The sequence below is a fragment of the Rhododendron vialii genome, chromosome 9a (genome assembly GCF_030253575.1).
Source record: "Rhododendron vialii isolate Sample 1 chromosome 9a, ASM3025357v1".
In the NCBI taxonomy this organism is placed as follows: domain Eukaryota; kingdom Viridiplantae; phylum Streptophyta; class Magnoliopsida; order Ericales; family Ericaceae; genus Rhododendron; species Rhododendron vialii.
Genome location: NC_080565.1, coordinates 3,078,379 through 3,101,838, shown reverse-complemented (window position 1 = coordinate 3,101,838; position 23,460 = coordinate 3,078,379). Strand labels below are relative to the sequence as shown.

The window sequence follows — 23,460 nt, the reverse complement described above, 5'->3', positions numbered from 1 at the left end:
CTATCTTGTGAAACTCTTTCTCCATGGCCTTCATCAAGCGCGCCGCCTCTCGCACCCACTCCATCGGGGCCTGTGTTACATTTTTGGGCAAAAAAAAAAAAAATTTCAGAATGCAAGCCAGATATATATACATGCCGAAAGTAAAGTAAGGGAAGTACAGGGGATGAAGAGTATCGTACCAGTCTTGTGATCTCTGCTGGCTCTGTCTTGGCAGGCTCAAACCGAACTATGGCCTCCTCTCCCTACGCGTCCCACACCGCTAGTGTCCAACAAAGCCGAGGTAGCCCAGTCGCTGTGGCGTAGTCACTCCTCTCTTTCGAGCGAGCTGCCCTACTCCCCCGGCTCCGCCTCTCCTCGCCGGCCTCCAGTGCCTCGCCCTGCACGGCAATGTGCTCCAAAACCCCAAGTGGCCTCGCCAGGCGTTGTCTCCGGTAGACGGCATAGTCACGCTTGGGCCTCAAGAAAACAGCAAGGCCAGCCGGAATAGTGAAGCGTCGCAGTTCAGCCAGAGTGTACTTGTCCGTATGTGAAGCATGAGGTAGAAGGGGCCCAGGAACCTGGTACTCAAGAAAGCCCAGTGACTGTCATGTCACCCGGTCACCTAAGTACCACCGCCACCCAAAGGCCGACTCCAATAGCACCCGACTCGCTGTCACGACTCTGCTCCTCGCTAAGTACTTAGGCTCAGGCTCTGCATTACTCCATGGGTCCCACTCTACCTGCAAAACAATTGCAAAGATTCAGAGTCAGATATGCGTCAGCGACATCATTAAAGCAATTCTAAGGGCAGAATGGTCAATTTGACGTGTTGTTTACCTGAGTACCTGACAGCTCGTCAAGGTATGACCTGAAGGCTAGGAGGCTCCCTCTCGATTTCTTCTTGCCGCTGTACAAAGGTCCCCAGATCATAGCATGTGGGAGTATCCTCAAGTTTGGACACTTATTCTCCGGTGGGTACATCTTCGGCACTTCATAAGCCCACAACTGCAAATGTTCAGACAATCAAAGCATCAAGATACAGTTCATATGCAAATCAAAGACAAGTGCAATAAAGGAAAATAGGAAATGAATTGCAAGCTTCGTTTCTTACCTCCCACACTCTCCAGTAACCGGTAGTCGCCTTCTTCCCCCGTGAGAACTCCCCCATGAAACCATAGCACGTTCCCAGAGCTGCTCCTCCCCAGTCAAAGTGAGAAGCTGTGCGTAAGTCGTGGAGGGCCGACAGGTAAGACAAGTGCACTGTGGATCGCTTGTTCGGGTACAGCGTAGCCCCGAACAAGTACAACAAGTAGGCACTAGCCATCTGCTCCGCCTCCTGCTCTGAGTTTGGCGCCCTCCCTTGTAAATACCGCTTGAACTGGTCGTAATGGATGGTCTCTGCTTCGCCTACCGGTGCCTGCCCTAAGAACCACTCCAGCGCCCCGGTATCTCTGTAAATCTCTGAGTCAAATGGGATAGGCTCTCCTCCTACCCTCAAGCCAGTGAGAGCTGCAAAGTCTGATGGAGTCACTGTCATCTCCCCGATCGAAAAGTGGAAGGTATTCGAGGAATCCCACCACCTCTCAGCTAGTGCAGTAAGCAGGGCATGGTCACTCTTCACTGCCGTCAACGTGAGGATGAACGGCCGGAACCCTGCAGCATTTACCAAAGCCCTAACTCGCTCCGGCAGCCCTCGGTACAACTCAAGCGAGCTCGCAGGACCACCGTGACCCCGAGTGCTGGCTGCTCCTCTCTACATACAAAGACAAACAACAGAAAGAATTTCATCAGCAATTGCAATCCAACTAGTCAGTCAAACTCAAAATTTCAAAAGTAACTATACGGTCGAAACAAGCATTATAAAGGTCGATCAAAGCTACCGGGTACTCGTATTACTTTATCCAATTCTGCTATCGGTCGAATCAAATCAAGGGCATTTCTCAGTCAAGTTCCGAAATACAGGGCGTTATTTTTATCAAGGCACACTTCTCAGTTGATTTCAAAGGTATTCTGTTTGTCATTCGGTCGATTCAAACTATTGGGCACGCCATCCTGGCACTTATTATGTCATAGCAATCTACCTAGTCGAATTCAAGTTCAAAGTACTATGTTATCAATCGAGGCAGCTTATGATTGACTCAAGCCTGGCCTTAGCAGTTTTTCGTCGAGGTTATGGGTGCTCTGCAAGTCGATTCAGCTATGTCGAGTCTTTTACTAGTCAAGTCAAGTTTCAAAGTCGAGGCATACTATCCAAGTTCTGCTTTCTAAGTCGAGCTACAGTTCAAGGTTTTGACCTATGTACATTGCAAGCTATGCTACGCCAGTTCAAGCTACGTACTGTTACAATAACAAAGCATGAATATCAAAGTAAGTCCAAAAGTATACCTGTGCCCAATCCACGGATAGGTGTCTCTGTGGGTCTCTCAGTATGAGCTCTGCGTCGTAGCTATCCCGCAGAGGTGCGAGGCTCTCAACGCCGGACGGTATGAACAAGTGTGGCTCGGGCAAAACATACGTATCCGCGACAAAACTAGCACAGGGCGCCTACCGTAAGGACTCTGCAAGTGTCACCGCACGCTCAAAGGACCATACCTCCCCCTGAGCCTTCTCGGCTACCTCGGTCTCACGCGCAAAGGCCTCCTCCTTGGCCCTGGCTCTCTCAGCCTCCGCTCTCAAGCGCTCCTCCTCCTGAGCTCTCTCAACCTGCCGGAGCCGATCCTCTCGCACTGCAGCCACCACCCCTGGGTTCTCTCGGAGCAAACAGCCAAGCTCCTCCTCTGTCACAAACTCAGCAAAGTCCCCGTGCGTAATAGGAACGTGCGCCGAAGGCCCCACTGTAGGCCTAAACTCAACCTCTTCCATAGGCACCTCCTCGGATACCCCCTCCTCAACCACTGGATCCTTGCCCCTTGCCGGGTCTTTCGGTGGTGTCGCCGGTCGATCATCACCACCACCACTGCCGCTGCCGCTGCCGCCGGCTCCGGCCAAGCCCAGGCCGGTGATCACTAACCCTTCTACACCACTTTGGAAGTCTAGACGACGAACCCGTGGACCCTCTACATCAATCGTCACAGGCATACGCCCCACCACACCTGGCGTACACCGCCCGTCGTCGCCACCCACCTCTGCTACATGGCCATCGCCGTCGCTATCCCTGCCTGAAACCACTACACCGGGACCCGAAACAGCCTCTTCCACTGGTTGATCATCGATTTGTTGCCCCAGAACCTCGATTTCAACCCTTGCTTGCCTTTCCTCTCCTCCACTGCCGCCATTGCTGCCACCTTCACTGGGCTCAGCCATGGATGCACTGATTTGAGCAAATAATGGTAGAGAATGAGGGATTGAATGAGAAATTGAGAAGTTGAGAGGGTTTGGGAGTTTTGGGAGTTCGAAAACCGAAAGAATGGCGGTTTCTGCACTCATACAGAAGTTTATACGATGTGGGGGCCGTGCTGGGCCGGGTCTGGGCTGGATTTGGGCCGGTTTGACCAAGATTCCTGGCATACGCCAGTATCATTATGCCGTACGCCACTATTGTTTGGGCCTCAAGCCCAACTCTCTTATAAAGTCCAAATTTATCTCCAAATCAAAGCCCAAAGTGGCCCAGCTTCACGTTGGTTCACGTGGACTCCCCTCAAAGCAGAGCCCGTTCCAATTTCAAATCAACGACGATCCATCCGTCCAATTTCAAATCAACGACGATCCATTCGTCCTATTTCAAATCAACAACGATCCATCCGTCCAATTTCAAATCAACGACGATCCATTCGTCCGATTTCAAATCAAGCATGATCCATCCGTCCGATTTCAAATCAAGGACGATCCATCCGTCCGATTTCAAATCAACAACGATCCATCCGTCCGATTTCAAATCAACGACGATCCAATTTCAAATCAACGACAACCCATCCGTCCAATTTCAAATCAATGACGATCCATCCGTCCCATTTCAAGTCAACGACGATCCATCCGTCCGATTTCAAATCAAGACGATCCATCCGTCCGATTTCAAATCAAGGACGATCCATCCGTCCAATTTCAAATCAACGACGATCCATCCGTCCGATTTCAAATCAACGACGATCCATCCATCCAATTTCAAATCAACGACGATCCCCCCATCCAATTTCAAATCAACGACGGTCCACCCGTCCAACTATCTTCTTTCCCCAACGGAGTCGATGCTTTTGCAAAGGGGATCGTTCCCCAGGAAAGTCCACATTGAGTGATTTGTCTGTCAAAGATAACAAAGCGGCAATCTATCCGTCCCAACTTCAAATCGAACAGGTTCTTTAAAATTCATGCATTCTGGATGGCCTCGAAGAGGGTGTCTAGAAAACCTTTGACGTTACTTGTCTCCAGTCAATGGTACCCCAAGTGCCGTCAAAGGGGGGCTATTGTAGACACCCCATTCTGGACCATCTAGATAATGCTATTTTACGGTCTTTTATTTCTCCAATGATGATTATGATCAAGAACAGTCTGAGGACGATGGTGTGTTTGAGCTTTGAGCGTTCCGAACCTCATTCAAACCCTTCAAACCAGAACCAAACGGCCCCAGCAAAACCCAAACTGGCTTACGCCGGTACTGTGCTGACGTACGCCAGCGAACTGCCACGTGTCGGTTATCGACCGTTGATTCAGTTATCACTGGCGCACGCCGGTCAATACATGGTGCACGCCAGTCAAGCCCAGTCAAATCAACTTTATTCAGCCACATGGACGAGACTTTTGTGCCGCCCTAACGTGGGCTACAGTCCCCCTGATGATTACACTCAGCAGGGACGTTCCCCCTCTCTCCTACACAATCCATCAAGCCAAGTCCTATGCATTTAATGCATGGGAGGCTCTCTAACCCAACTTCCTAACCCAACTGATCAGCTCCCCTTCCTCAGTCTCTCTCTCCTTTATAAATACCCCTTTGCATTCATTTGCAAGGGGTTAACCACATTAAAGAGTCCACCCTCCCATTTCTCTCCTTTCTTGCTCTCTATCTCTTCTCCTCCATTGAAAGAGAAAGAAGAGGAGTCTACTCCCACACACCCCATTGTCATTCAGTCACCATCCAACCTCCATCTTCAACCTAAAAGCTCAAAACCACCTTCAAACCTCAACACAAAAAGGTATACCACCTTTGTGTGACTTTCTGTTTTCAACTCCTGAGGGGAACCAGTAAGGTCCACGCTAGTAGTCAATACTAGTCCTGGCCTTAAACTGGTAAAATAAAACAATCATGTGAGATGAAACATGGCGCACGCCAGTCCCTTGATGTCGTACGCCGGTCATGGCAGTATGTGCACTACTGGCGTGAGGATCATTGATCGTCCATTTTTACTTGCTTACATTTCTATCATCACCTTAGCATGCTAATAACCAGTTTTACAACTTTTCGTATCCTAGAACTGTTTAGATGTAGCGTTCAATATTTGTTTTTATCTGCTTTGGAAGGCTTCTGGGATCTCTCTGGTCATGTTCCAGAGCCCAGATGATGCAAAGCCAAGCACTGGGTGAGGAGAATAACTGGCGTACGGTCTCATCTGACTGGTGTACGACAGTTACTCCAAGATCCAGTGGCTGGCCCTTGCATCTTAGCTTAGTCTTGGCCTCTTTTATGTCCCCACACTGTTTTTGGGGTATTCTGTTATCTTTCGTGGCTTGAAGCCATTCTATCTGTCTGTAACTGTATATATTCTACTCTATGAACTGCGTGGTTTGTCCTGGGTGTGCGCTGGTCCCTTTCCAGAGCCCAGAGGGTTGCAAACAAAGACTGTGAGACCAAATAAGTGGAGTACGCCAGTTTTGTGGTGGCGTGCGCAGGTCGTATCAGCATGCAGTGGTTCGGCCAGTGCATGCTGGTGCGGGGCCTGCTCACGTCCCTTCAGTGCAGCGTACTCCAACTTATTCAGACTGCTCTCAGTGCTTGTTCTCAATCTATGTTCATCATTGCAAGTAAATCATCATCCACAAACATTTTGTCATATAACTGCAATTTGTTATAGTTTTTTAATCCCCATTAACTGTTCCCCGCCCTAACTGGCTAAAAAATGATCAATGAGAGGAAAAAGCAAAAGTTTTACAAAAATGCCTGAGTAGAGACCGATCTCCGGATTGGGCGAGAGGGGTGCCATAAAACTCTTCCCCTCTCGTAACCTGGCTCCCGAACCTCAGATATTGAAAGTGACAACGGACTAGTCTACGCCTTTTTCAAAAATCAAACAAACGTAGCAAACGTTTTCGAGTTCGGTTCCTTGGGTGCATACCGCAAAAACCCGAGTGGCGGCTCTGAATCGAGGCGTTTCGCCGCGCTTTTCAAAGAGGGCCGCACCCGATTTTTAAAACTAAAATCGAAGATTTTGGGGTGCGTGCCCACACCTGGCTAAGGACAGTTTATTGAATGCCAATTTTTTCAAGTCGTGCCCTTAGGCATGAGGATGCGTTAATCTTGTATAATAAGGAAGTAATGCTATTGAAAATGTCATGCCCTCGATTTTCAACATAAATAAAGTTAGCTTTTCATAAATAAAACTTCTCACATTACCTTTCCATAATACTCCAAAAAGTTCACCATGTCCGAGTCATTAAATTACAGATCCAACTCCAAGAGTTTGAATATATTACATCATAAAAAAAATAGAGTTAAGGTTCTATTACATTCCCAAAACATGTTTTATCAAAAGTCCATGAGTCTCTTTTGCCGTTTCTTTCAAAAATATGCACTTGAATGCATGCACTTCGCTCCATTCTACTGCTCCAGGTTCACACCTGAAAAATGATAGGTTGAGCTACACTAGCCCAGTAGAGAAATCTACACAACTATTATATGCAAATGGGATGACAGGTAGAATGAATGACAGAAGTAGATACAGTGTCTTAAATGGCAACAGAACGGGTATACTAAATGCCCCACCGTCGACTACGGAAGGAAAGCTCCCTTTCTACACCCCAATATTTAAGTACACCTCGAAGATCTAATACCCATATGACTTACTCACGACTACCAATGCCTCTCAACCTAGTCCGATATCCCATGTCGCAATATAGATGACAACTCACATTTAACGGTAACAAGTACATCTCTACGGTATCGTGTCCGAACAACCAATCATTTATTTCATGGATTCATTCTGTTAACCCTTTATTTGTTTCCATATCACAGTTGCAAACCAATGCCACACGTCAGGAGCAGATGCTCTTTTCGGGCTATTCATGGAGTCCCATCACTCCCCACAAATACCTTTCACACAGATGGAACAAATTCAATCCACATAAAATGGATTCATAGGCGAGACTCGTTCATGTAGAAACTGTAAGGGCAACCCCATTGTAAACTACTCGCAACTATAACACTATTAGTTTCTTATATTATCATCCACCTATCCACACATCTCACATCAAAGTAAACTCATTCTCAACAATTCATAGACTTCTACCTTGCCACTCATAAAATCGTAGAAGCTACGCAAGAAATGTATCCCATATCAAACATAAGGAAAATGTCTCATGTACTCACGCCTAGCGTTGTTTAACTCTAAAGAGTGATCTACGTGTTTGTTTCTCACATCGCATGTCAACACATACAACCATCGCCCACCTATATTTCTTATGTTCTTTAAACCATCGTTTCGGTGTCAAAGGACTCACACGGAACCCAACAACCACTACAAAGCCTAGTATACCACTAGCCTCGTCAAACCACTCAATTAAGTACTTAGGCAAATCTAAGAACATCCAAATTTCACTCCACGATTCGAAGGAAATGGATTACCCAACGCATATGAACTTATCTATCTTATTTTGGCTACCAAACCATATCGGATAAGAATTAGGAGATGAGACCACCGCCATTGGAAAGTAGATTTCCGGTACATAAATTTCGATATAAAATTTGCCCAAAACGGAGTTCGGATGAAAAAGTTATGTCCGTTTGAAGTTTTGCCAAAAATGCTGAATTTTCATTCCCTACCGGTAGGACACATTCTCCTACCGGTAGGAGACCACAATTTCACAAAAATGACATTACTGGACAGCTTTTCTACCGGTAGGGCCAAAACTCCTCAGTGAACGATTTTCAGACTCCACCAGAGCATTTCTAACAACGAAAACAACGATCTAGGACACGATTCAAACACCAAGTCAACACATAATAGAAGTGAGAAATCCCTACCTCGAAGTCGAAGAACGAAATTCAAGCTCAATCAAGCAAGCCCTAGCTCCGAAAACCTTGAATCAACGGAATATTCCTCTTCGAGCTCAAACTGTAGAGACCCGTATTTTAGGGCCGTATTTTTTTTAAGAAATATTAAAATTATCGAGTAATGACGTAAATTGTGGAAATTTGAATAAAGGCATGGTTATAAGATTAGGGGATCAATGTGACATAATTGCAAGTGCAGGGGTGAAAGTGTGATAAGTATATATGTATATGTATATGGGCGTACAGAAAAAAAAAACCATTTTTTCCCCTTTTCCTTTTTTTTCTCTCTCTCGGCTCTCTCCCTCCCTCCGAAACTCTCCCTCCACTTCTCTCCTCGATTTCGTCTACTTAGAGCGTGATTCCGAACAAAGCCCAAGAATTAAAGTCGTTATACGGCGCATGGGCTTTCCGAATATCCAAGAAAAATCATGATCGGACCGCGTGGGAGCTTGGTTGACTTGGTCAAAGGTTCGGGTTTTGCTCAAAACCCATGAGGTAGGGATCTCTTACTCTTGTTATGCGTTTATACGGTGTTTACGTACCTAGATCGTGCTTTGTTTCGTTGTTTGAGGTTGTTTGTTCCATTTCCGAAATTCTGCAGAAACAGTGTCTTTGTTTTTGGGGTTTTACACCTTCTTAAACTCATGATTGAATTTTGGTTCCTTCGTATGAAATAGAGTAGACTTAGAGCCCATTCCAATGCCGCTGGAATCATACGAAACCGTTGAGAATTGAATTGATGGTGATTTTTAGAAAAACTGGTCTGCAATCTGTCTCGTGTTCTGGATGTCAGCCCACTTCGAATGGCCATAACTCCCTCGTCCGATGTCTGTTTCATGCAAACTTTATATCGATTCGAAGGTTTTGAAGTCAGCTTTCATTTGCCACTAGAATCGTCTTAAAACTCTTAGTACACAGAAAGTTATGTTCGTTTGAGTGGAGGTGTGTCAATCTGTCATGCTGCGCGACAGATTCGTGTTGCCTGGGAAAACCCCTGTTTAACCACCATTTGAGGGCAGATTTGATAAGGGTTCCTTCGTGACTTTTAAGCTTCGTTCAATCGCGCAACTATTGGGACTGGAATCACTCAAAAGTATTAAGAACTCGATTTATAGTAATTTTTAGAAGATGGAACGAAAATCTGAAAATCTGGGCAGGGTATCGGGCTGGGTTTTCTTTTTATTGTTTGTTATGGTTAAATGATGCTATTGGTTATGGGTCCTTGTGGGTTTTAAAGATTGGTAAGTTGGTGATAATTTGGCGTTGGAATCATTGAAAAATATTGAGTATGCAATTTTTAATGATGTTGTATAATCGTTTTAACTCGATAATGGGTGTGAGATTGATGATGGATGGATTGTGCATAATGAAGGATGTTTATGGACCTATGATTCGAGTGTTACGGCTACGTGTGACATCGAACTTTGTATGTATCATGGTGTGGCATGTCATAGAGTATGGACAATGGATGGAGTCGTATCCAACTTCGGATGTCGACGAAGGTTACGGGGCCTAACACCGCCCGGAATTCACGTCAATATGGACGGAGCCCGGTTCACCTCATTGGTGGGACCTTGGCGAGGGTTACAGGGCCCAACACCGCCCGGAATTCACGTCAATATGGACGGAGCCCGGTTCACCTCATTGGTGGGACCTTGGCGAGGGTTACGGGGCCCAATACCGCCCGAAATTCACGTCAATATGGACGGAGCCTGGTTCACCTTCTTGGTGGGACCTTGGCGAGGGTTACGGGGCCCAATACCGCCCGGAATTCACGTCAATATGGACGGAGCCTGGTTCACCTTCTTGGTGGGACCTTGGCGAGGGTTACGGGGCCCAACACCGCCCGGAATTCACGTCAATATGGACGGAGCCCGGTTCACCTTCTTGGTGGGACCTTGGCGGGGGTTACGGGGCCCAACATCGCCCGGTGCATTGCTTTGCATCACATATCACGCATTGTTGATTGGTTGAGCTAGACTTATGACCTGTGTTGCTTGAGAAATGAAAAGAGAGATAAAGTTGTTAATCTAATGTTTGGCTTGTCGTTCGACTTTGAACCGTATCTTGGATTACTATTCTTCCTCACTGAGCCTCTTGTTCGGTACAAATCAAGGAAACTAGTTCTTGTTGCATGGAGTGGCTAATACTTGAGAAATGAAAGATAAATCAATTATGTTAAAAAAAGGAAATCCAATGATATGTTTGTGTTGTTCTGCTGATAGATATACTCATTGTTATTAGCGTCTTGGGGTTCGTTGTACATATAAAATGTTGCTCACCTACCACTATTGGTGCATGATCATCACATATTCGTATGGATCGAGGCAAAATGGAGTAATTGCGTAGCGATGGACAAGTGACGGTTGAGGATAAGTTGTGGTCTAATTAGGATAATTCGAGTTGGTTTATGCTTCTAGTTTGACATGTGAGCTGTTAGGAATACCTTTATGAAATTATGATCTCCTGGTTGTAGTATGCTCGTTTGTGGTGGAAAACTCACGTTTCTTTGTGGTATCTCGTCTCATCACTCAGTCTAGGTGTATGATTCATCACATTTTCATATAGCTTGCGTATAGATTTCCCTACTGGGCTTGTGTAGCTCACCCTATCATTTTCAGGTACGATTCAAGGAAGTTGACATGGAGTACATGTTGTGCATTTGTGACCAAACCTTTAAAAAAGTATTCAAGAAGGATTTCATAGCACAAGATCTGAAAGAGCATTTTTTTTTGGAAAGATAGTATTTGTAAATTGTAATAATATTTCCCTAGGATATTGGTATTATGATGATTTAGGGCCTTCGAGTTGGAATGTAATATTTGAATTTTATTTGAGAACAGTGAACAAATAGATCTTTTGGGGTATTATTTGTATTACAGCGAGGACTTTATTTATTAAAAGTGTTTATTATTTATGTTGAAAATCGAGGGCGTGACAACTTGGTATCAAAGCATTAGGTTTGAATACCTAGAGACCGTGGGGAGACTTAGTCTCATGGGTTTAAAAATCATTGCCCTTTTTTTTAAAAATATGAGTGAGCTTGCATGACTGTCACGTGTTCAATGAACTAGCATTGCATTTAAGTTTGCATGAAACTGTGAATAGCTAATGCTCGTGTCTGAGAAAGAGAAAAGTTTGACCTCCTTGTAGTGGTTATGGTTGCGACCGTTGTTATCGTTATCGTTACTATTGGTAGTTTTGGCCTTGAGCCATTGGTAGTAAGGTGCCTTTTTTTTAGATGAGTTGTTAGACAGGAAAGAATCTGAAAGGCTGAGATTGTTGTAGTACTTATGCGTAGTGGCGATGTCGACATGTGAGAGGTGATCTCTTTTAGTATGTAATAGAAGCGTTAGACCGTAAGTGAGGTTTGTGAGCTAAGTGTTTGAAGTGTTTTATTTGAATTGCGCAGATTACGTGTTAGGTTTTAAATACTTTGAAAAATTTTTTTTTTTAAGTGAGTGAGGTGTATCATAGCTAGAGGATTGAGCGAGTGAGTGTCTTGAATGTGTTCGAAGGGATGATGTCTTGTTGTGATAATGATTGTGTTTTGTTATTGTTATGGTGGTTATTAAAGTAGTGATTTTGAGTATAGGTAAGGCAGTGGAGCCCGCCTAGGGAATTATATGTATTTGAGGTTGACTTAGGAAGATGAGGGTTATAGGTAGGGTGTTTAGATACAGTATGTGTCTCCTGGACACCCAGGCGACTACCGAATAGATCCAGTTGGAAGATGCGCTTGATCACCGCTCCTTCTAGATGGAACTCTCGGGAAGTCAATTGGACACTAGGTTTATACTTAGGGATAAGATCTCTAGGTTTGAGACAGATGTCTATATGTAGAAATTTTGTAGAAAATGATGTGCTATGGTGTTGTTGTAGTCATTGTAGTGATTGCTGTAGTGGTGATATTATGAGAGATCGATAGGAGAATATTAGTTGTGTTATTCGGAGAGAGGGAAAGTATGACACAGGGAGAACGATAGTGATGCAACTTAAGTCAAATGGTCAATATATGCAAGGTAAGGAAATTGTTTGAAGTAGGGGCGATATGAGGTTGAACTATTAAGGGTAGGTGTCTTTAGTGGGAATGGTGCGAAATTGGTGGTGAGCGTGACTGCTAGAATAAGATTGATTCTTAAGTGATGAGATGTTGATAGGTTGCAATATTGTTAAAATAGAAGAATGATTTGTATTGATGATACGTGCATTTATGATATGATGTTTAGGATTGTAAATGTGAGAAATACGTGATTTGATTTGACAGAATGAATGAGAAAGCTCGAGATTGGTAAAGTGAATAGACACTGTATAAGGTTTTGTGAGAGTAAAAGGAACAAGATGACTGTTGGGCTTCCTGAAGCCATGAATTATAAAGTAGTGGATACTTGGTGAGTCTGTTGGACACTCGGGGAGTTCGTTGAATACCTTTTGAATCCGTTGGATATTGAGTGAGTGTTAATGCGTGAATATGTGGTTGGTGTTGTGTAAGCCATTAAATTGTACGGTTGATTTTCAGGAGATATTCATGTATGAAATGTGTTGGTATTTCATTTAAGTGCTTGATCTGTTGTGTAATCTGAATGTGTGAAATTTGCCCTTAAGATGCAGTCCAGAATTGGTAAAAAGAGTTATGGGGATACAAAGAGGTGTGAGTTAGAGATTGTGGTTAGCGGTTTTGATTTATGTGTATTGAGTATCTATGTATGAAATTATTGGTGTTCGGTTAATGGAAGTGTCCTATTGATACATCTGAAGATCGGGTTGAAGTCAAAACTTATTTTTCTTTTTTTTTCCGAATGAGAGTGATGTTGTATGAAAGTTGATTTTTAGTTTAGTTCATTTTGGAAAATAATACCGATACAAGTTTGGAGTCGACTATATCATGCTGATGTGAACCTTATCTTAAATTCGTTACTATGTTGTGATTGTTGTCTAAATTGTTTCGTTACCCTTAAAGACTAGGTGAGGTGCATAAGATTGATTGGTGATGATATCTTTTAAAAAAAAAAAATTGTAAATGAACTTTTCCTGTTAAATTCTATAAAATTTCGCCACAAGGTGGACGTGTTTCGATGATTTTTCAACTACGGAAACTAAAATTTTCAATGGATCAAGTTTTCCGTCAAAATTGCTTGGAGGTGTGTGATATTGCACTTTTACTATGAGAATGGTGAGTGGGAAACTCATTATTGTTGTTTAATTCTGATCTCATTGTGTCGGACACGTAAACTTTGAGCTAACGTATGCCTTTAAAGGGAACGTGTCTTGAGTTAGCGTTGAGGCTCATTAGAGCTTTGCTTATGTGAGTCTTGAGAGCGAGAGTAAGTTGAATAATAAGAAAGAAAGTGAAATAGAAACGTATGGGAGTTGACCACTTTCCTAGCGTACATGAAGAGTCTTATAAACCTCAAGGGAGAGAATGGAAAATCTTGAACTTGTTAATTGTATATGGCTCGGCAAGTTGTTGAGTTACGATGTCGTGAAGTCCTCCTTTGTGTTTGGATACTATCCTTAGAACCGGAACTGATTGATCGGAAAGAGTGAATGGATACGGTTTGGGAGACCAAAACTGATTGCTAACACGAGTAAGATTCATACGAACACGGCAGCTCCTTCATCGATGTGTGTGAACCTTAGGATCTTACGATTGCTTTGGTAAGAGGTGATACAAATTGATTGTGGCATTGTAGAGTTCATTGCATCTTGGACACGAGAGTAGATGGGTACGAAACATCGTGAGTGGACACGGTTTTGTGGATTAGAGTCTTCTTTGATGATGTGTTTTCGTAGGTTTGATTTAAATTTCGAGGACGAAATTTCTTTAAGGAGGGTAGGGTGTAGAGACCCGTATTTTAGGGCCGTATTTTTTTTAAGAAATATTAAAATTATCGAGTAATGACGTAAATTGTGGAAATTTGAATAAAGGCATGGTTATAAGATTAGGGGATCAATGTGACATAATTGCAAGTGCAGGGGTGAAAGTGTGATAAGTATATATGTATATGTATATGGGCGTACAGGAAAAAAAAACCATTTTTTCCCCTTTTCCTTTTTTTTCTCTCTCTCGGCTCTCTCCCTCCCTCCGAAACTCTCCCTCCACTTCTCTCCTCGATTTCGTCTACTTAGAGCGTGATTCCGAACAAAGCCCAAGAATTAAAGTCGTTATACGGCGCATGGGCTTTCCGAATATCCAAGAAAAATCATGATCGGACCGCGTGGGAGCTTGGTTGACTTGGTCAAAGGTTCGGGTTTTGCTCAAAACCCATGAGGTAGGGATCTCTTACTCTTGTTATGCGTTTATACGGTGTTTACGTACCTAGATCGTGCTTTGTTTCGTTGTTTGAGGTTGTTTGTTCCATTTCCGAAATTCTGCAGAAACAGTGTCTTTGGTTTTGGGGTTTTACACCTTCTTAAACTCATGATTGAATTTTGGTTCCTTCGTATGAAATAGAGTAGACTTAGAGCCCATTCCAATGCCGCTGGAATCATACGAAACCGTTGAGAATTGAATTGATGGTGATTTTTAGAAAAACTGGTCTGCAATCTGTCTCGTGTTCTGGATGTCAGCCCACTTCGAATGGCCATAACTCCCTCGTCCGATGTCTGTTTCATGCAAACTTTATATCGATTCGAAGGTTTTGAAGTCAGCTTTCATTTGCCACTAGAATCGTCTTAAAACTCTTAGTACACAGAAAGTTATGTTCGTTTGAGTGGAGGTGTGTCAATCTGTCATGCTGCGCGACAGATTCGTGTTGCCTGGGAAAACCCCTGTTTAACCACCATTTGAGGGCAGATTTGATAAGGGTTCCTTCGTGACTTTTAAGCTTCGTTCAATCGCGCAACTATTGGGACTGGAATCACTCAAAAGTATTAAGAACTCGATTTATAGTAATTTTTAGAAGATGGAACGAAAATCTGAAAATCTGGGCAGGGTATCGGGCTGGGTTTTCTTTTTATTGTTTGTTATGGTTAAATGATGCTATTGGTTATGGGTCCTTGTGGGTTTTAAAGATTGGTAAGTTGGTGATAATTTGGCGTTGGAATCATTGAAAAATATTGAGTATGCAATTTTTAATGATGTTGTATAATCGTTTTAACTCGATAATGGGTGTGAGATTGATGATGGATGGATTGTGCATAATGAAGGATGTTTATGGACCTATGATTCGAGTGTTACGGCTACGTGTGACATCGAACTTTGTATGTATCATGGTGTGGCATGTCATAGAGTATGGACAATGGATGGAGTCGTATCCAACTTCGGATGTCGACGAAGGTTACGGGGCCTAACACCGCCCGGAATTCACGTCAATATGGACGGAGCCCGGTTCACCTCATTGGTGGGACCTTGGCGAGGGTTACGGGGCCCAACACCGCCCGGAATTCACGTCAATATGGACGGAGCCCGGTTCACCTCATTGGTGGGACCTTGGCGAGGGTTACGGGGCCCAATACCGCCCGAAATTCACGTCAATATGGACGGAGCCTGGTTCACCTTCTTGGTGGGACCTTGGCGAGGGTTACGGGGCCCAATACCGCCCGGAATTCACGTCAATATGGACGGAGCCTGGTTCACCTTCTTGGTGGGACCTTGGCGAGGGTTACGGGGCCCAACACCGCCCGGAATTCACGTCAATATGGACGGAGCCCGGTTCACCTTCTTGGTGGGACCTTGGCGGGGGTTACGGGGCCCAACATCGCCCGGTGCATTGCTTTGCATCACATATCACGCATTGTTGATTGGTTGAGCTAGACTTATGACCTGTGTTGCTTGAGAAATGAAAAGAGAGATAAAGTTGTTAATCTAATGTTTGGCTTGTCGTTCGACTTTGAACCGTATCTTGGATTACTATTCTTCCTCACTGAGCCTCTTGTTCGGTACAAATCAAGGAAACTAGTTCTTGTTGCATGGAGTGGCTAATACTTGAGAAATGAAAGATAAATCAATTATGTTAAAAAAAGGAAATCCAATGATATGTTTGTGTTGTTCTGCTGATAGATATACTCATTGTTATTAGCGTCTTGGGGTTCGTTGTACATATAAAATGTTGCTCACCTACCACTATTGGTGCATGATCATCACATATTCGTATGGATCGAGGCAAAATGGAGTAATTGCGTAGCGATGGACAAGTGACGGTTGAGGATAAGTTGTGGTCTAATTAGGATAATTCGAGTTGGTTTATGCTTCTAGTTTGACATGTGAGCTGTTAGGAATACCTTTATGAAATTATGATCTCCTGGTTGTAGTATGCTCGTTTGTGGTGGAAAACTCACGTTTCTTTGTGGTATCTCGTCTCATCACTCAGTCTAGGTGTATGATTCATCACATTTTCATATAGCTTGCGTATAGATTTCCCTACTGGGCTTGTGTAGCTCACCCTATCATTTTCAGGTACGATTCAAGGAAGTTGACATGGAGTACATGTTGTGCATTTGTGACCAAACCTTTAAAAAAGTATTCAAGAAGGATTTCATAGCACAAGATCTGAAAGAGCATTTTTTTTTGGAAAGATAGTATTTGTAAATTGTAATAATATTTCCCTAGGATATTGGTATTATGATGATTTAGGGCCTTCGAGTTGGAATGTAATATTTGAATTTTATTTGAGAACAGTGAACAAATAGATCTTTTGGGGTATTATTTGTATTACAGCGAGGACTTTATTTATTAAAAGTGTTTATTATTTATGTTGAAAATCGAGGGCGTGACAACTTGGTGTCAAAGCATTAGGTTTGAATACCTAGAGACCGTGGGGAGACTTAGTCTCATGGGTTTAAAAATCATTGCCCTTTTTTTTAAAAATATGAGTGAGCTTGCATGACTGTCACGTGTTCAATGAACTAGCATTGCATTTAAGTTTGCATGAAACTGTGAATAGCTAATGCTCGTGTCTGAGAAAGAGAAAAGTTTGACCTCCTTGTAGTGGTTATGGTTGCGACCGTTGTTATCGTTATCGTTACTATTGGTAGTTTTGGCCTTGAGCCATTGGTAGTAAGGTGCCTTTTTTTTAGATGAGTTGTTAGACAGGAAAGAATCTGAAAGGCTGAGATTGTTGTAGTACTTATGCGTAGTGGCGATGTCGACATGTGAGAGGTGATCTCTTTTAGTATGTAATAGAAGCGTTAGACCGTAAGTGAGGTTTGTGAGCTAAGTGTTTGAAGTGTTTTATTTGAATTGCGCAGATTACGTGTTAGGTTTTAAATACTTTGAAAATTTTTTTTTTTTAAGTGAGTGAGGTGTATCATAGCTAGAGGATTGAGCGAGTGAGTGTCTTGAATGTGTTCGAAGGGATGATGTCTTGTTGTGATAATGATTGTGTTTTGTTATTGTTATGGTGGTTATTAAAGTAGTGATTTTGAGTATAGGTAAGGCAGTGGAGCCCGCCTAGGGAATTATATGTATTTGAGGTTGACTTAGGAAGATGAGGGTTATAGGTAGGGTGTTTAGATACAGTATGTGTCTCCTGGACACCCAGGCGACTACCGAATAGATCCAGTTGGAAGATGCGCTTGATCACCGCTCCTTCTAGATGGAACTCTCGGGAAGTCAATTGGACACTAGGTTTATACTTAGGGATAAGATCTCTAGGTTTGAGACAGATGTCTATATGTAGAAATTTTGTAGAAAATGATGTGCTATGGTGTTGTTGTAGTCATTGTAGTGATTGCTGTAGTGGTGATATTATGAGAGATCGATAGGAGAATATTAGTTGTGTTATTCGGAGAGAGGGAAAGTATGACACAGGGAGAACGATAGTGATGCAACTTAAGTCAAATGGTCAATATATGCAAGGTAAGGAAATTGTTTGAAGTAGGGGCGATATGAGGTTGAACTATTAAGGGTAGGTGTCTTTAGTGGGAATGGTGCGAAATTGGTGGTGAGCGTGACTGCTAGAATAAGATTGATTCTTAAGTGATGAGATGTTGATAGGTTGCAATATTGTTAAAATAGAAGAATGATTTGTATTGATGATACGTGCATTTATGATATGATGTTTAGGATTGTAAATGTGAGAAATACGTGATTTGATTTGACAGAATGAATGAGAAAGCTCGAGATTGGTAAAGTGAATAGACACTGTATAAGGTTTTGTGAGAGTAAAAGGAACAAGATGACTGTTGGGCTTCCTGAAGCCATGAATTATAAAGTAGTGGATACTTGGTGAGTCTGTTGGACACTCGGGGAGTTCGTTGAATACCTTTTGAATCCGTTGGATATTGAGTGAGTGTTAATGCGTGAATATGTGGTTGGTGTTGTGTAAGCCATTAAATTGTACGGTTGATTTTCAGGAGATATTCATGTATGAAATGTGTTGGTATTTCATTTAAGTGCTTGATCTGTTGTGTAATCTGAATGTGTGAAATTTGCCCTTAAGATGCAGTCCAGAATTGGTAAAAAGAGTTATGGGGATACAAAGAGGTGTGAGTTAGAGATTGTGGTTAGCGGTTTTGATTTATGTGTATTGAGTATCTATGTATGAAATTATTGGTGTTCGGTTAATGGAAGTGTCCTATTGATACATCTGAAGATCGGGTTGAAGTCAAAACTTATTTTTCTTTTTTTTTCCGAATGAGAGTGATGTTGTATGAAAGTTGATTTTTAGTTTAGTTCATTTTGGAAAATAATACCGATACAAGTTTGGAGTCGACTATATCATGCTGATGTGAACCTTATCTTAAATTCGTTACTATGTTGTGATTGTTGTCTAAATTGTTTCGTTACCCTTAAAGACTAGGTGAGGTGCATAAGATTGATTGGTGATGATATCTTTTAAAAAAAAAAAATTGTAAATGAACTTTTCCTGTTAAATTCTATAAAATTTCGCCACAAGGTGGACGTGTTTCGATGATTTTTCAACTACGGAAACTAAAATTTTCAATGGATCAAGTTTTCCGTCAAAATTGCTTGGAGGTGTGTGATATTGCACTTTTACTATGAGAATGGTGAGTGGGAAACTCATTATTGTTGTTTAATTCTGATCTCATTGTGTCGGACACGTAAACTTTGAGCTAACGTATGCCTTTAAAGGGAACGTGTCTTGAGTTAGCGTTGAGGCTCATTAGAGCTTTGCTTATGTGAGTCTTGAGAGCGAGAGTAAGTTGAATAATAAGAAAGAAAGTGAAATAGAAACGTATGGGAGTTGACCACTTTCCTAGCGTACATGAAGAGTCTTATAAACCTCAAGGGAGAGAATGGAAAATCTTGAACTTGTTAATTGTATATGGCTCGGCAAGTTGTTGAGTTACGATGTCGTGAAGTCCTCCTTTGTGTTTGGATACTATCCTTAGAACCGGAACTGATTGATCGGAAAGAGTGAATGGATACGGTTTGGGAGACCAAAACTGATTGCTAACACGAGTAAGATTCATACGAACACGGCAGCTCCTTCATCGATGTGTGTGAACCTTAGGATCTTACGATTGCTTTGGTAAGAGGTGATACAAATTGATTGTGGCATTGTAGAGTTCATTGCATCTTGGACACGAGAGTAGATGGGTACGAAACATCGTGAGTGGACACGGTTTTGTGGATTAGAGTCTTCTTTGATGATGTGTTTTCGTAGGTTTGATTTAAATTTCGAGGACGAAATTTCTTTAAGGAGGGTAGGGTGTAGAGACCCGTATTTTAGGGCCGTATTTTTTTTAAGAAATATTAAAATTATCGAGTAATGACGTAAATTGTGGAAATTTGAATAAAGGCATGGTTATAAGATTAGGGGATCAATGTGACATAATTGCAAGTGCAGGGGTGAAAGTGTGATAAGTATATATGTATATGTATATGGGCGTACAGGAAAAAAAAACCATTTTTTCCCCTTTTCCTTTTTTTTTCTCTCTCTCGGCTCTCTCCCTCCCTCCGAAACTCTCCCTCCACTTCTCTCCTCGATTTCGTCTACTTAGAGCGTGATTCCGAACAAAGCCCAAGAATTAAAGTCGTTATACGGCGCATGGGCTTTCCGAATATCCAAGAAAAATCATGATCGGACCGCGTGGGAGCTTGGTTGACTTGGTCAAAGGTTCGGGTTTTGCTCAAAACCCATGAGGTAGGGATCTCTTACTCTTGTTATGCGTTTATACGGTGTTTACGTACCTAGATCGTGCTTTGTTTCGTTGTTTGAGGTTGTTTGTTCCATTTCCGAAATTCTGCAGAAACAGTGTCTTTGGTTTTGGGGTTTTACACCTTCTTAAACTCATGATTGAATTTTGGTTCCTTCGTATGAAATAGAGTAGACTTAGAGCCCATTCCAATGCCGCTGGAATCATACGAAACCGTTGAGAATTGAATTGATGGTGATTTTTAGAAAAACTGGTCTGCAATCTGTCTCGTGTTCTGGATGTCAGCCCACTTCGAATGGCCATAACTCCCTCGTCCGATGTCTGTTTCATGCAAACTTTATATCGATTCGAAGGTTTTGAAGTCAGCTTTCATTTGCCACTAGAATCGTCTTAAAACTCTTAGTACACAGAAAGTTATGTTCGTTTGAGTGGAGGTGTGTCAATCTGTCATGCTGCGCGACAGATTCGTGTTGCCTGGGAAAACCCCTGTTTAACCACCATTTGAGGGCAGATTTGATAAGGGTTCCTTCGTGACTTTTAAGCTTCGTTCAATCGCGCAACTATTGGGACTGGAATCACTCAAAAGTATTAAGAACTCGATTTATAGTAATTTTTAGAAGATGGAACGAAAATCTGAAAATCTGGGCAGGGTATCGGGCTGGGTTTTCTTTTTATTGTTTGTTATGGTTAAATGATGCTATTGGTTATGGGTCCTTGTGGGTTTTAAAGATTGGTAAGTTGGTGATAATTTGGCGTTGGAATCATTGAAAAATATTGAGTATGCAATTTTTAATGATGTTGTATAATCGTTTTAACTCGATAATGGGTGTGAGATTGATGATGGATGGATTGTGCATAATGAAGGATGTTTATGGACCTATGATTCGAGTGTTACGGCTACGTGTGACATCGAACTTTGTATGTATCATGGTGTGGCATGTCATAGAGTATGGACAATGGATGGAGTCGTATCCAACTTCGGATGTCGACGAAGGTTACGGGGCCTAACACCGCCCGGAATTCACGTCAATATGGACGGAGCCCGGTTCACCTCATTGGTGGGACCTTGGCGAGGGTTACGGGGCCCAACACCGCCCGGAATTCACGTCAATATGGACGGAGCCTGGTTCACCTTCTTGGTGGGACCTTGGCGAGGGTTACGGGGCCCAATACCGCCCGGAATTCACGTCAATATGGACGGAGCCTGGTTCACCTTCTTGGTGGGACCTTGGCGAGGGTTACGGGGCCCAATACCGCCCGGAATTCACGTCAATATGGACGGAGCCTGGTTCACCTTCTTGGTGGGACCTTGGCGAGGGTTACGGGGCCCAACACCGCCCGGAATTCACGTCAATATGGACGGAGCCCGGTTCACCTTCTTGGTGGGACCTTGGCGGGGGTTACGGGGCCCAACATCGCCCGGTGCATTGCTTTGCATCACATATCACGCATTGTTGATTGGTTGAGCTAGACTTATGACCTGTGTTGCTTGAGAAATGAAAAGAGAGATAAAGTTGTTAATCTAATGTTTGGCTTGTCGTTCGACTTTGAACCGTATCTTGGATTACTATTCTTCCTCACTGAGCCTCTTGTTCGGTACAAATCAAGGAAACTAGTTCTTGTTGCATGGAGTGGCTAATACTTGAGAAATGAAAGATAAATCAATTATGTTAAAAAAAGGAAATCCAATGATATGTTTGTGTTGTTCTGCTGATAGATATACTCATTGTTATTAGCGTCTTGGGGTTCGTTGTACATATAAAATGTTGCTCACCTACCACTATTGGTGCATGATCATCACATATTCGTATGGATCGAGGCAAAATGGAGTAATTGCGTAGCGATGGACAAGTGACGGTTGAGGATAAGTTGTGGTCTAATTAGGATAATTCGAGTTGGTTTATGCTTCTAGTTTGACATGTGAGCTGTTAGGAATACCTTTATGAAATTATGATCTCCTGGTTGTAGTATGCTCGTTTGTGGTGGAAAACTCACGTTTCTTTGTGGTATCTCGTCTCATCACTCAGTCTAGGTGTATGATTCATCACATTTTCATATAGCTTGCGTATAGATTTCCCTACTGGGCTTGTGTAGCTCACCCTATCATTTTCAGGTACGATTCAAGGAAGTTGACATGGAGTACATGTTGTGCATTTGTGACCAAACCTTTAAAAAAGTATTCAAGAAGGATTTCATAGCACAAGATCTGAAAGAGCATTTTTTTTTGGAAAGATAGTATTTGTAAATTGTAATAATATTTCCCTAGGATATTGGTATTATGATGATTTAGGGCCTTCGAGTTGGAATGTAATATTTGAATTTTATTTGAGAACAGTGAACAAATAGATCTTTTGGGGTATTATTTGTATTACAGCGAGGACTTTATTTATTAAAAGTGTTTATTATTTATGTTGAAAATCGAGGGCGTGACACAAACCCACGAATTTCGAAGCTCTAGAACACTTGAATACGAAAACCTTACGGCGGATCGAGGTGGGTTCGAAGTATTTTGGGGTGTTGGAGCCTGAGAGTTAAAGAGAGAGAGAGAGAGCCGAGAGCGAGAGAGAGATCGGGAACAGAGAGAGAGGGTTGGGGATTTTTAATCCTCTACACTCTCACATACATATATATAATAGGGCACACACACCAACCACAGTTTCACTCCCTCCACTCTCAATTCTATCACATTGACCCCATATCAACTAAATTTAACAAATTTCACATTTATTCGATATTCTATCATTAATAAAACCTTTAAACGATTTTTTTGAAAATATGGGTCTCTACAGAAAATGTACACAAGTCCAAGAACCAAGCTTTGTGACGTGCTAAATTAACGGCTAAGATTGGTTACTTCTTCTTTTTCGATGGTTCAGATTGCGATACAACTAGATCAATGATCACGCTTGTTTGAGTGTGCCTAAATTTTGCCACCCGTTACACAAGTAGTGTTACGGTGGTAGTGTATGTGCGGTGATGGTTGTAACGCCCCTGAATTTTGGTCAATAAAAATTTCGTTAAATATTTGAATTTTATTTGAATTATTTATTTTTGCTTTCAGTAATCCGTCGTAATTAGATTCTAGTCCTTCGGGGCCAATCGAATTAGATTTCAACCGACTACTTGGAGGAACCGAGCAACCAAACTCACCTAGTTACTAGATGAACCTTTTGAACCTTTTGACTTTACCCTTTGGTCCATAATATTAGGGTAATTTTTTT

The 23,460-nt window shown here is 42.5% G+C and overlaps 3 long non-coding RNA genes across 3 annotated transcripts; all 3 read left to right on the top strand.

The window, feature by feature from the left end:
• The first annotated feature begins 8,431 nt into the window (after window positions 1-8,431).
• On the top strand, window positions 8,432-11,102 carry LOC131301966 (uncharacterized). The gene is made up of 2 exons (XR_009191485.1): window positions 8,432-8,671; window positions 10,798-11,102. It is a non-coding gene; the product is annotated as an uncharacterized LOC131301966 (long non-coding RNA).
• Window positions 11,103-14,206: 3,104 nt separating this feature from the next.
• LOC131301967 (uncharacterized) lies at window positions 14,207-16,879 on the top strand. The gene is made up of 2 exons (XR_009191487.1): window positions 14,207-14,448; window positions 16,575-16,879. It is a non-coding gene; the product is annotated as an uncharacterized LOC131301967 (long non-coding RNA).
• Window positions 16,880-19,985: 3,106 nt separating this feature from the next.
• LOC131301968 (uncharacterized) lies at window positions 19,986-22,657 on the top strand. Its single transcript, XR_009191488.1, has 2 exons — window positions 19,986-20,226; window positions 22,353-22,657. It is a non-coding gene; the product is annotated as an uncharacterized LOC131301968 (long non-coding RNA).
• Window positions 22,658-23,460: the final 803 nt, after the last annotated feature.